Here is a 14622-nt window from a genome sequence, read left to right on the forward strand (position 1 = left end):
AATGTACTTGCATGAAGTTCAAATAGAAAGGATGAGAAAAGAGAAGGAAAATTTGCAGAGGGAATTGGAGAAAGCTGAATTAGAAGCAACTAATGCAGAAGTCAGAAGAAAAATTGACTACCTAAAATCCCCTCCTATAACTTTCCCTTCAACAGATCAGAGTAAACCTATAAATCAACACACATCACACTCCGTAATGAAAACTCAACCAGCCATTCCCATAAATAATGTTCCACCTTTGAACCAATATGCCCTTGTTAACCAAAATAACCCTTCCTTTTATTTTAATGTTGCTCTGGTAAATCAAATACCTCTTAGACACCCCCCCAACCAGAATAACCAAGTTTCTCGAGTAGGTGGTCCAAGTTCAAGAATGAATACTGGGAATAATTGTGCTAGTAACCAGTTCTAGAGAAGACCCATCAATGTGGAATTGTATACACAACTTTTCTTTGATGCGATCCCAAGTTATCCAAATCATGTCCCTATTGAAATGAGGGACAAACTTCATAAATTTATTGGACACAATGCCATAAGTGCAGAGGAGCATCTGAAGTCTTTCAGTGATATGATTAATCATTATGAGATTGCAAATGAGGATGTGATCATGAAATTGTTTGTGCAATCTCTAGTTGAAGATGCCAGGGATTGGTACAGTATGTTGCCTATAGATAGTGTATGTTCTTGGGAATAATTCAAGAATTTATTTCAAGAGCATTATTGGGATAAGACAAATGTGATCTTCATGCTCAATGAATTTAATAATATCAAAAAATTTGATAACGAGGCCGTCACAAACTTTAATGCAAGGTTTAAAAGGAAATGCATAGATGATTTCAAGTGATGAGGTTAGATGAGAATGTATGTTTAACCACCAATTATAATGTCTTTGACCGAAAGATAGCCTATATCCTCAGTGATAAAAACCCACATAGTCTAAGGGACGCTTTCAGAATTGCAATAAATATGGAAAGTAATAGTAAAGTATCAAGAAAAGTGGGAAGAAGAACTTATGGCAGACTGTGGCAAGAGCAAAAGCCACAACCAAATAAAGCCTCTAAAGAGCAGGATAAGATTGAGAAACTAATGATTGTTGTGAAAGACCTTACTACAAATGTGAGTAAGAATGATAAATCTCACTACAATTGGCAAGATAGGCGTTCTAGGTTACATGATATGTCATATAACACTACCTAGAAAGATGACAAACTTGTGCAAGACAAGCCAAAAAGTACATAGAATCATGATACTCCTGACCCTTTAAAAGGTGGAAATGTTCATAATTTGGAGAATACTCCTTAGTGTACAGCATATGATGGACCACATTCTCCTTACCAGTGTGTTATGGCTCAGGATTTAAATGAATCTATGAGGACTGGGGGTGAATTGAGATATCAGAATGAGGATAAGCCTGCAGTAAATATGTTTGAAACCATTGTTGAAAGTGACTATGAGTCTTCACAGGATGAAGCAAGTGAGTATGATGCATTAAGCAGCAATGCAAATTGTCATGGGAAATTAAAAATTTAATGGCATCCTACCTTAAATGTGGTGACGATTGAGGATGAAGAAGTTCATCTTAGAAGGCCTAGTGAGGAAGAAGTCAAGAACCTCACCAAAGATGAAATAGCTAAGGCCAAACATAATTATAATCTGAGAAGTAGCAAGAAAGATGAGAATCAAGGTGATCCTAGTTCCATGTTCAATAAAGAAGGTTTGCAGAAAAAGGTGGCTAATGGTAATACTTCTCCCAAAGATGGTCATGCTAAAAAGGATCAGTCCAACTAGTGAAACTAGTGATTCAATAGAGACCATTGCTAATAAGAAAACAAGTCACCAAAAGGCAAAGAAGGTTAAAGCTCATACTGAGTCAAACATTAATTCTACATTTGATATGACTTAGACTTTAACCCAGATGAAAGTTATAGTACCACTGATAGAGCTGTTATAAAAATAGAACATAAAGAAGTCATGTTTTCTCTACTTTCTAGTATATTAGATACATATGCATCTTCACCTAGAGGTACTAAAAAGAATAAAAAGGATCAAGAGTAAAAAATCCCAAAAATTTATGTGGGAACCACAATTACTCAGGAACCTTCCCATGTTGATCATTTTTATGTGACATTATTGGTCAATAATAGACTAATAAAAAATTGTATGATAGATTCTGGGGCTGCTGCAAATGTGATCCCATATGGGGTCATGAAATAGCTGGGATTGTTAGTAGATACCTTGTATGGGAAGTGTTATGCTATGGATAACAAAGAAATACCTATTGTGGGTACAATGAAAGATGTAGAGGTGAAAATAGAAGCATTCCCTAAGGCCATGTATAAGATGCATATCATAGTAACTGACACCGAGCCCCATTATGGGATGCTTTTATCTAGACAATGATTTGCAACAGTTGGAGGAAATTTCCAACTAGACCTCTCATATGCAACCATCCTAGTGAAAGGAAATCAGGTGAAATTATATAGAGAACCACATGCCCCAAGGGTCATTGAGAAAATAGATCCTAACATGCTTAATTGCATGATTGATGTGGACCTTGACAACTTAAGAATTGAACCAATTCAACCTCAACTAAAAAATAAATACCCTATTGTTAATGAATTGGAATTTCAACAGGAAGGTCTATGGCAGATGTACTTGGATGGAGCTTGTTCCAAAGAAGGATCTAGAGTAGGAATACTTTTTGTTTCCCCATCAGGTATTACTTTTAAATACTCCTTTCTATTGTCTTTTCAGTGCACAAATAATACAGCTGAGTACGAGGCCTTATTATTGGGGTTGGAAATTGCCAAGAAACATGGGATTTGGTTGTTAAGAGTCTTTGGAGATTCAAAACTTGTGGTTTCTCAGATAAGATCAAAATATGCATCTAAGAATGACAAGTTAAAAAGGTATAAACATGTTGTTTAGGATATGATTGAGTACTTTGATGCATTTTCAATTGATTCAATTCAAAGGTCAAAAACCATTATGGTAGACTTCTTAGCTAACGTTGCATTGAAAAATGATGATGTAACACTAACTGGAGTATCAATAGTTGAAATCAAGGCCAAACCTTCTATTCAGACAATGTGTATAATTGGTAGGTCTTCGAAAGTGATGATGATATACTGAGGTTTGTACAATGCATTGATGAATATGAAGGTCAGAAAATTGATTGTAATGTATTAGTAGAAGTAGTAGATGAGAAAGAAACAATTTTTGGAAATGACATAGTTCAACTAGAAACTAATGAGATATCTAGAGGACTAATGGAACTAGAGGGTATGTTCACCTATAGTGATAGTCATTTACACCAGAAGTCATCTACTAAGTTGGAATAATCAGAAGAGGTAAACCTAGGGACAAAGTCATCCCCTGAGTTGGTGTATATTGGGAAAAGTTTGCCTTCCCATATCAAGGATAACCTCATTAATCTTCTAGAAAAGTACAAACATGTTTTTTCTTGGTCTTATGATGACTTGAAGGCATATAGACAAGATTTATTTCAGCATGAAGTACCTCTGCATCTTGATGCTAAGCCTTTTAGACAAAAGCAAAGACCTATTATCCTGGAACCCAAAATGCAGCAAGAACTAACTAAGCTGAGAGAAGGGGGAATTAGAAATCCTATAAGGCATTCATCATGGGTATCCAATCTAGTTCCTATCTGGAAGAAGAATGGGGACATAAGGCTATGTGTAGATTTTAGGAATTTGAATGTCGCTTCTCTTAAGGACAACTACTCATCGCCAAAAATGGAAGCTATGCTATAAAGGGTGACTGGTTGTGACTTACTATAAATGATGGATGGATTCTCCAATTATAATCTGGTATCAGTAAAAGAGTTTGAGTAGTTCAAGACTGCTTTTACTACCCCATGGGGAACCTACATTTATGTAAGGATTTTGTTTGGTTTAAAGAATTTTGGGGAAACTTTTTAGAGGGTTATGGATGTAGCCTTCAAAGAATTTATTAACATCATAATGGTTGTTTACCAGGATGATCTTACATGTTTTTTAAAAGAAGGCAGATGATCACTATGGTCATTTGGAAAAGGTATTATGTAAGGCCTTGGAATTCAGTGTGTCTCTAAATCCCAAAAAATTCCACTTTCCTGCAACTGAAGGAAAGCTATTAGGACATATTGTTTCTAAGGAAGGAGTCAGGATTGACCGTGAGAGAATTGAGGCTATTAACAATGTGCCTCAACCAAAGAATGTTAAAGGAATTCAATCCTTCTTGGGTAAGGTGAATTTTGTCAAAAGGTTTATAGCCAATTTTGCTGAGATTGTTAAGCCTATTGTTAAGCTATTGAAAAGGGATGCTAAGTTTTCTTGGGATGAGGAAGCAGCATAGGCCTTTGACAAGATTAAAAAGGCTATTCAAGAAGCCCTAGTGCTAAAATCTCCTGACTACAGTAAGCCTTTTTTATTGTTTTCCTTTGATTCTTACCATACAATAGTAGCAGTTTTGCTTCAAAAGGATGATGAAGGGTATGAACATCCAATTGATTTTTATAGTAGATCCCTGCAAGCTATTGAGTTAAAATATGAAATTATGAAAAAATAGGCATATGCTTTGGTCAAGGTTGTCAAAGCATTCAGGCCTTATCCTATAAATGCAAGAGTAGTTGCTTATGTCCCACATGCAACTGTTAAAGACATTTTATCCTAGTTTGAAGTTACTAGTAAAAGGTGCAGGTGGATAAATAGGATACAGGAGTTTGATCTTGAGATCAAGATCACAAAATTAGTAAGAGCACAGGGGCTTGCCAAACTAATAACTGAATCAAATCTTGCTAACATTGACATCAACAACATTGAAATTGAAGAGGTTATGGTCACTAGTATTGAAATGTAGCCATGGTATTCATAGATTGTGCATTTCTTAAAAAATGCAGCATGTCCAGAAGGAATGACCCACAATCAAAAGACAACACTAAAGCTGAAGTCACAAAAATATGTTCTCGTTCAGGGAGACCTATATTGGAGAAAAAAAGATGGGGAATTATTGATGTGTCTAGATGATTCCCAAGCTCAAAAGGTGTTGACAAAGATGCATAATGGAGTATGTGGAGGTCACTATTCAACAAAGACAACTGCTGGCAAAATAATAAGGGTAGGATATTACTGGCCTACCTTGTTTAAAGATGCACACAAGTATGTCCAGAATTAAAATCTAATATTTGCACTATAGATTTATGCCTAGATTTAAAGAAAGAAATAAAATATTTGACTATTGCTATGTTGCCATTTATTTTATTTATTTCATGCAAGTTAAAAATAAAAATATTCATCTATGAAAATCCATATTAATCCTACCCTTGATTTAACCAATGAAAGAATATATATATATATATATACACACACTTATAGAGGTAAATATATATATATATACACACACACACTTATAATATTTACCTCTATAAGTGTGTGTGTGTATATATATATATATATATATACCATATTAAATTTGCCATACTATAAGAAGTTATATATATCCATATTTGTCAAATGTGACCCTTGTCAGAAATTTGCTTCCAAATTGAAGTATGTGGGTGCCTTGCCACTTAACCCTGTTACAGTTGAGGCCTCTTTTTTTCAATGGGGCATGGACTTCATTGGAGAGATAATAGAAAAATCAAGCCAAGGTCATAGGTGGATCTTGGTGGCCATCGATTATTTTACAAAATGGATTGAGGCCATACCTACCAAATAGGCAACTAGTAAAGTTGTTATTGAATTTTTAATGGATAATGCATTGACCAGGTTTGGTGTGCCTCTGAAGTTGATTATGGGTAATGCTATGTGCTTTAGGTAAAAGGAATTCATATAATTTTGTGCAAGTTATGGAATTATCATGTCATATTCCTCACCATACCACCCATAGGGCAATGGCCAAGCAGAATCAAATAACAAAAGTCTCTTGAATATCATTAAGAAGATTCTTGAACAAAACAAGAGATCTTGGGATCAAAATCTCAAGCTATCTTTATGGGCAAATAGAATTACTACGAATAAGGCCATTGGTACATCTCCATTTAAACTGGTATATGGAGTACAGACTAGGGTACCTGTAAACAATCTCCTCCCTGTATACAAATTCTTGCAAGCTGAGGAATTGGAAGTGTTTGAACCCATGGAGGATAGAATGATCCAATTGGTAGAATTGGAAGAAATGAGAACTATGGCTCATAAAAGAAATCTAAAAATTCAGTTGCAATCAAAATATCTTTTTGATAAAAGAACTACAACCAAAAAGTTCCAGATTGGTGATATGGTTCTTTAGTGGAATGATAGAGAACATGATAAGGGAAAGCACAAGAAGTTGAATCACTATGGATAGGCCCTTTGATTGTCTTTGATGTCAATGGAAAAGATTCATAATTCCTGCAAAGAATGAACGGTGAGTTACATGAATTCCTAGTGCATGGGCAATTCCTAAAATATTATTTCTCAAGACTCATTTTGTCCATGCACAATAGTTGTAAATTTGTGTATATTAGGTTTTCTTTGATTAGGGTTTTGTTTTGGTCTGCGTTCCAGAGTTTTTCTAAGTTCTTACATTGATCTCGCATCCAACCATCCCCAGTCAGAGTCATTGTTATCAGTATTTTGGATGGTGTTACTTTTTTCCTAATATCGTAAAATATTCCAGTTTTTTTATTGTTCCCTATCTGCAAGTAAATGGTTTCTAAGGGGTTAGGGTTTAATAATTTCAAAATCATTTGGTAAGAAAAACCTTTATGTCATATTGTCTTAAAGACACATTTGTTTGTCTGTTACCTTTTTTCACTTAACCAGAAGGGTCACCATGTTGTTAAAAGGGGCCATTTAAGTCCCAGGCTTAGGCAGGCTTTATTAAAACTGAAATGCTTTATATTTTTCCTAGATTCCTAAGTATTTTTCTTAATGTATGCATCAGGTTCTTAAAGGTCAGGTAAGTCTTAATTGATCCTACAATTGTTGTGATACTGCAGTAAGAAGTTGCACGTTGAATACTCATCATGACTCAATGACAAGCCACTAGTGGTGGGGCCAATTAGAGATCCAGTGGTGGTGGTCAAGTGCTAACAGTCAAGTGGTAGTGGTTAAGTGAAAAGGGACCTTAAAGATCAAGTGGTAAGGATAGGATCTAATGGTTGTCGCTAAACCACAATGAAGAGTTGCAAGAGTTTTACTCTTTGCGGATTAGCGACTGAATGGTGGGCCCGACCAATGTGAGTGGCCGAGGTGTTTTAAACGGTTGACAAGTCTAGCGGAAATCAACAGTTGTCGCTATACCGCGATGCGAAGATGCTAATCCTTTACCCTTAGTAGATCAATGACAAAAGGCAGGTGGGTGACTAAATGGTGGGCCCTCTTTAAAGGCTTAAGTGATTAAAAGGTGCACTAAATCTGCATGATCTAATGGTTCTTGCTAGACCGTGATGGAAATTTGTTAAAGTTTTATTCTTCGCGGATCAACGATTGAAAGGAAAAGCATACTAAAGACATCTTTTGGGTCCATTGGAGCAAAAAATTTGAAATTTAAATGAATTAATTGCAGAGCATGTGGCTCCATTGATGGTAATTAATGCTCATTTTCTACCAAGGTGTCTTCATAAGACCTTGTTTTGAGATTTTAATTGTAGAAGGAATTCAAGAAGATTAGCAGAGACAAGGTGTGTAGTTTCTATGAATTCTCAAGCGATAGGTAAGTTATTCTGTGACTATAGTTTGCAATTTTTGCTTGTGTTGATATTGTCTAGTGCTAGAAATTCTGAAGGGTTGTTTGAATAAAAAAATTGAAGTAAGGTTAACCTTAGATTGTTAAAATGGCATTGTGAAGAGAATTTAAGGGAAAGGTAGACTATTAGGAGAGGGCTATCTATGATGATTTTCTGGAACAATTGGTTCAATCCACGAATAGTGCTGCCAAGATAAATGAACTTGTACCTAAGTCTTCCCGCCTATGAACTGGTGATGGTTTATATGATAAGGGATGTTGGATAAGAGATCCCCAAATAGGCATGGCAGGTCTAGGTCTGTTCAGGGTAGGGTTTCGTCAATACAATGCATCTGCTCCTACAAATAACATATGGGAACTAGATGCTAGAAATCGATGGTCCCTGGGGTTTTCATGGATGTTGATTTATTGACTTATATTGCAAAGAGCTATGACCCCATCACTAGGATTGTGTGGAATATAAGTGGAGCCCCCCTAATTGAAATTACAATTGATGAACTTAAGAGGGTATTCCGGCTAAATGAAGCCTCAAGTTATCTAGATCCCATAGATTTTGAAATGGTGAGAAAGGTTTATGATACCCAGAAGGATCATCTTAGGAGTGGGGCATTGAGGGAAGTTTTTGCAAAGATAGGAGGAGTAACACAGGTAGGCCCTAGTACAACGGAACCTTTCCCTATGAATTTCTTCACCTTAAGGGCTAAGGGTATATATTGGTCTTTATGTCAAATTTTTGGAGAAGATGTAGAGAATGCCATGCCCACTCATTACATGCTTATGATGGCACAAATTTTGAACCCATCCATAGCAGTAGCATATGACTTTGCACCCTATCTTGAAAATGTCATCCATGAGGGTTTGATTGGGATCAATAATGCCAAAGTGGATAGAGCTTTTGGCTGGTATTCCATGTTAATACATGTGTTTTTGTTTAAAGGTGCAGAATATTTTGCAAAAGGTATGGACCTGTTAAGGGAAAAAGATGGTGAAGACATGCTAGTCCAATTGTGGAGTGCAGATCTATCTTAGGACAGAGAAGATGCCAGTTATCTAAAGTTTGATAGATGTTTTGCATCTAAGCTTAGAATTATTGTATGTCAAGAGAACCCTAGGATCCCAAAGGTTCTCCTTGAATTCATTCGACCCAAGGAGTTTGGAGGAGATATTAAGATTGTACACAATTGGGGTGACATAATTTTATATCATGTTTCTACTATCTTTAGAGTATATGGCTTCAGGGGAACCCCATCCTTTCTCACCTATCAGGTCCCCTTGAAGATTGGTATTGCCAAAATTATAAGGCAGATTGGGGGTTTGCAAGAAGCAAAACTAACAAATAAGGGAAGAGGGACAATCTTTCCAACTGTCACCATGGCACATCAATTTGTTATTACCGAAGGGGGTTGGCTACATTTTGAGAAGTTCCTCCAACCATACAGATTGCCAACAATGGTTGCTAGGTTTGTTGATCCTGAAGATTTCTTCAATGGTATGCTTAGGAAGAAGGTTTGGTGTGGGTCCAAAGTTCATCTATTCAACTTCCCCGAAGATCTAATAAGGAATGAATTTAACTTAGCTGAGCAAGAGGTGAAAAAGGAAAAATGGTTAGTATACAAGAAAACTCTTGATTTGGTCCAACATTTTGATAAGAATTATGATCCATTTAAGAGTTTTAACCCATTTGAGGAAATGATTAATTTTTTGATAGAGTGTTTTGAGGATTCCATGCAAACCTTGAATGAGATAAAGGATGCAGTAATGAAGGCTGACCTTGAGAAGGCCAAGCTCATCTTGACCAAGCCCATGTGTGCTAAGATTGTTTGCCCTGGAGAGTATGTGATGTACAAAAAACAAGGATATAATATAGTGATGCCTAAGGGGGATAAACCTTCCACATCAAAGGGTAAAAGGCCAATGGAGGATGCTCCTGAGTCACAAAACTGCCCAAAGAGGTAGAGATTGGAAATAGAGGCCCAACCAAGTGAATCTTTGTATTCAACTTCTCAATCCCCATTACTTATAGGTGATGAGCAGGTTGATGCTAAACAACTAATGCAACTAGGAAGCCCAGGGGAGATATCATTTACTTATGGAGAACTGAAAGAAGAAATGCCAGAAGAGCCAACAGGTGCTAAAATAGACCCGACTACTGAAGAATTTGTAGGGAGAGAGTTGGATCCTATCATTAAACAAGATAGTGATGAATTTTTGTCCGATGACAATTTTGTAAAGTCAGGGTCCTTTTTGCAATTTGTTTGGAGGAAGGATATGGAGCAATTTAAGGAAATATGTGAAAAGAGGAAAATTGAACAATCCCATAAAGATACATCTACTATTGAAGCAGAAATAAAGTAGGAGATGCTAAAAGAGTTTGAGGCAATTACCCCTGAGGAAGGGAGAAAATTGATTGCAAATATCAGAGTCCTAATTCTCAAAAATGTGACATAGCCGATGCAATAATGTTTGATGTAGTAAGGAAAGAAAACAAACCCTTAAAGGGAATAACTTATAGTGATGACCATGCAACCCTAGTGATGTGGTCACTTAAAAGAGAAGATAATAGAAGTAGGGGATAATCCTTAGGATCTAAATACTTAGGGGGCATGATTGGAAAGAGACTTAGAGATACAAGGGTAATTGAAGCTAATAACACGACCTTAGAGTCTGCTAAATTTGGAATGGCAGTGGCTGAAAAGGTAGCAAAAGAGAAAGCTGGTCTCCAAGTAAAACTAGAGGTAGTCCTTAAGGCCTACAATGAGGAAAATCTTGAGATAGCTTCTAAAGATAACACCATTGCAGAGCTAAAAGGTAAATTAGAAGGATAGTATCAAAAGGGTGAGTCTTCCCAACTAATGATTTCTTCTTCTCCTGCTAGGCCCCCTCCTTCCAGTCCTATTGTTGAATTCTCTGGTCCCCCAATGACATCTGGATTCCAATCAGCTGAGAAAATTCAAGATAAGATTGAGAGATTGAAGCAGGGTCAATCAATTTTTGCAAACAAATATGAGGAAAAGGTCAGGGGTACCATTTTGAAATTTGCTAACACTATTGGGGCAGAAATTGTATATTTGATTTTGAGAAGAATAATGATTCTTTTGGATTCTTTAAGAGAAGAAAAGGTTACTTTGGAGCCAATTTTGGATAAGTGGACTTCCAGAGAGGTGGAGTTAGAGTCCATATATTTTTTATCCTAGGAAGAAGTAGGTGCTGATGATATTATCAAACTTATGTATGAATTGGTAAAAGGTTTGTCCAGGTTTGCAACAGAAAGAGTCAACATTGAAAGGAGGGCAAACTCATATCGAAAAGAGCATGCAAATGAAAAAAATTAATTGTTTCCTGGAGGTTTTTTAAGTGCCAATAAAATTAAAGATAAAGAAGTATGGCTTGGGGGGCTAGGTCATAGGCTGTCTTAGAGAATAAATAACATTATAAATATGGATGATACTTCTTTATTTATTCAAACTATTGAAGAAACTAAGAAAATAAAATCACATTTTGGCTTTTTGGAGAAGGAAGTTAAACAGTTAAGGGAAGCATGGAAAAGTGTGAATAAATTGAAGCAAAAAATAATTATCTTCTCTTGGCCCGATGATGACATATTCAAGGTATGGGAAAGCAAATATATTTGGAAAGAGATAGAAGCATAGGAAGATCCCACTGATGCTCTAGCATGTGGCAGTTCATAGGCAACCTAAAGCAGTTAGTTCTTGCAATAGATTTTTTGGGTAGCTGGAATTTTGAAGAATTGAAGACACATGGCACCTGATCTGCAAATATTGAGAAGTTAGTTGGCCATTTTCTAGCTAGACAACTAATCAAATGTGGAGGAGTACATTCCAAAATCAGTTATACTCCTACTTCAATTGTATTTCTGTAATCAATGTAACTTTTGGGGGGGAATTGTGGTTAGGATAGGAATATTATTCTAGGGAAGTCTAAAGCTTGTTGCATCCAATTTTTATAAATGGATACCAGGACTCCTTAGAAAAGGACCACAAGAATTTTTTTATCGAAGCTCTAGAAAAATATATGCAGGCTTTTGTTTGGAATTTTGGGTCATTCTTGTGTCTATGTAAAATTTTGATGAGAGAGTAGTAATATACAATCAGAATATTTTTTCATCCCAGATCTGTGTTGTCATTGTGTTTGTGTGCTGGTTATCATTTTGATTAGATGATCAAGGATTGTTTAGTTAGATTATTTGCAAGGAAAATGATGAGAATGTTTTAGGTCTTTTCCTCAAGAGGAGAATTAAATATACTTAATTCATCTTTATTGATAATTAGTAAATTTACATGAATTTGATGACTAGGTCTAGCATGGGTTAAGAGTTTATATATGTCAGGCATATATAGATTCAGTAGGTCAAAGTGGTGATATGTATGTGAATTCTATTCTCAAATTTCAATTTGATTTTGATGACTTTGAGGCCTAGATAAGGCATTAGTTTAAGTTTCTATTGTTCATGACATTCTTTGTGATCCTTTACAATGAAACAAATCTTTCATTTATGTTTGGTTGCACTAAAGTGAAAACGTTTGCAAAAATTTGCACTGGTTTTCTGTAAATCATCTACTAAATTGTGAGAAAGTAGTCACAAGTAGGTATACCCACCTAAGCTTTGTCAAGCTTGAAGTTTAGGAGGTTTCCTTGTAAACCTTTTTAATTGTTGTCTTGTTTCCTATTCTTGTTGTTCTCTTCTTTTGTGAACAGAGGAAAAAGATTTTAGAGAGAAAACAAAGTAATCAAAAATTGAGACCAACAAGAATTGGTGACTCTATTGGGGAGAGTCATAATATAAGACTTATAATGCACATCAGTGCTCATATTGCATAAAATTGTTCAAATCTAATATCCTGTGATCTTTGTGAAAGGTTACCAAATCTGCATTTACTCATGTCCCTGTAACAATCTTTGTCCATCATTGCATTGTTCAAATATTTCTCTGAGAGTAGCATTCTCATTCTGCAGTCTCTTGTGAGTGAGTTGTTGTGCTTAAAATGTTTTAAAATTCCCAAGTAATTGGGTGGCAACTCTGAAAATTAAAAAAAACCAATGCTCTTGAATAAATCACAAATCACTTCAAGGAAGTTCACATAATGCAGAGAGGAAAGAAAACCAGGTCTTACATGAAGAAGAATCCTTAAGAGAAGTTTCAAGGAGGATTGCCCAAACCAGTCTGGAAAGGCCAAAGATAAATAGCTATACATGAACTAGTTAATGCTTCATGGAGACAGAAAGGCATCCATATAGGTAAGTCCTCTAGACGACCAGTGTATGAAAGTTCAAATACATCATCTCATGAGTCTGAATAAGACATTATGGGTTTTCATACAGGTTTGTTTGGTAATAATGAGGATATTCAAACTTTTCATCAAGGATTGTCTCGTACTGGAACTTTTTGGGAGAGATAGGAATAGCTCCAATATTAGGGTAGATTATTTGGCCCAAACTGTAGATGGGAATGTAAGTTTGATTGATAATGATAATATCAATATATCAGATTCAAAGGAAATCTTTCTAGACCCTTATGAAGTTTCCTAGGAAATCGAGGCTCTCAATAGAAGAGTCCATCAGTTAATCTCCTTAAGAAAATAAAAGGAGATGGAGAAGGAAAATTAAACTAAGGCAAAACTAGTTCTGCACCCAAAGTTGTTATGCAAACTAATAGCGAGGTTCACAGTAATCCACAACCTACCAAAATCTATACTAACAAGTGAAAACAAAAGGTTGTAGAGACTAAAGCTAGTTCTAAAACTGCAGATGTAATATTAGGAAGTGGAAGGGTACCTCATGGAATGTCCTTGCATGAAGTTCAAATAGAAAGGATGAGAAAAGAGAAGGAAAATTTGTAGAGGGAATTGGAAAAAGCTTAATTAGAAGCAACTAATGCCAAAGTCAGAAGAAAAATTGACTACCTAAAAGCCCCTCCTATAAATTTCCCTTCAATAGATCAGATTAAAACTATAACTTAACATACTTCACACTCTGTAATGAAAGCTCAACCAACCATGCCCATGTATACTGTTCCACCTCTGAACCAATATGCCCATGTTAACCAAAATAACCTTGCCTTTTCTTTTAATGTTGCTCCAGTAATCAAATACCTCTTCAACACCCCCCCAACCAGAATAACCAAGTTTCTCAAGTTGGTGGTCCAAGTTAAAGAATGAATACTGGGAATAATTGTGTTGGTAACCAATTACAGAGAGGACCCATCAATGTGGAATTGTATAGACAACTTTTCTTTGATGGGATCCTAGGCTATCTAAATCATGTCCCTATTGAAATGAGGGACAAACTTTAGAAATTTGTTGGAAACAATGCCATAAGTGCAAAGGAGCATCTGAAGTCTTTTAGTGATATGATTAATGATTATGATATTTCAAATGAGGATGTGATCATGAAATTGTTTGTGCAATCTCTAGTTGAAGATGCCACAGATTGGTACAGAGGGTTTCCTGTAGATAGCATAAGTTCTTGGGAAGAATTCAAGAATTGCTTTCAAGAGTAGTATGGGGACAAGACAAATGTGAGCTTCATTCTCAATGAATTTAATAATATCAAAAAAATTTGATAACAAGGCTCTCACAAAATTTAATGCAAGGTTCCAAAAGGAAATGCATAGATTATTTCAAGTAATGAGGTTATATGAGAATGTATGTTTAACCACCTATTCTGATGCCTTTAACCCAAAGATGGCCTATATCCTCAATGATAAAAACCTACATATTCTAAGGGATGCTTTCAAAATTGCAATAAATATGTAAAGTAATAGGAAAGAATCAAGAAAAGTGGGAAGAAGAACTGATGGAAGACTATGGAAATAGCAAAAGCCACAACCAAATAAAGCCTCTAAAGAAGAGGATAAGATTGAGAAACTGATGATTG

Source organism: Cryptomeria japonica, chromosome 9, assembly GCF_030272615.1.
Source record: "Cryptomeria japonica chromosome 9, Sugi_1.0, whole genome shotgun sequence".
NCBI classification, from domain to species: Eukaryota; Viridiplantae; Streptophyta; class Pinopsida; order Cupressales; family Cupressaceae; genus Cryptomeria; species Cryptomeria japonica.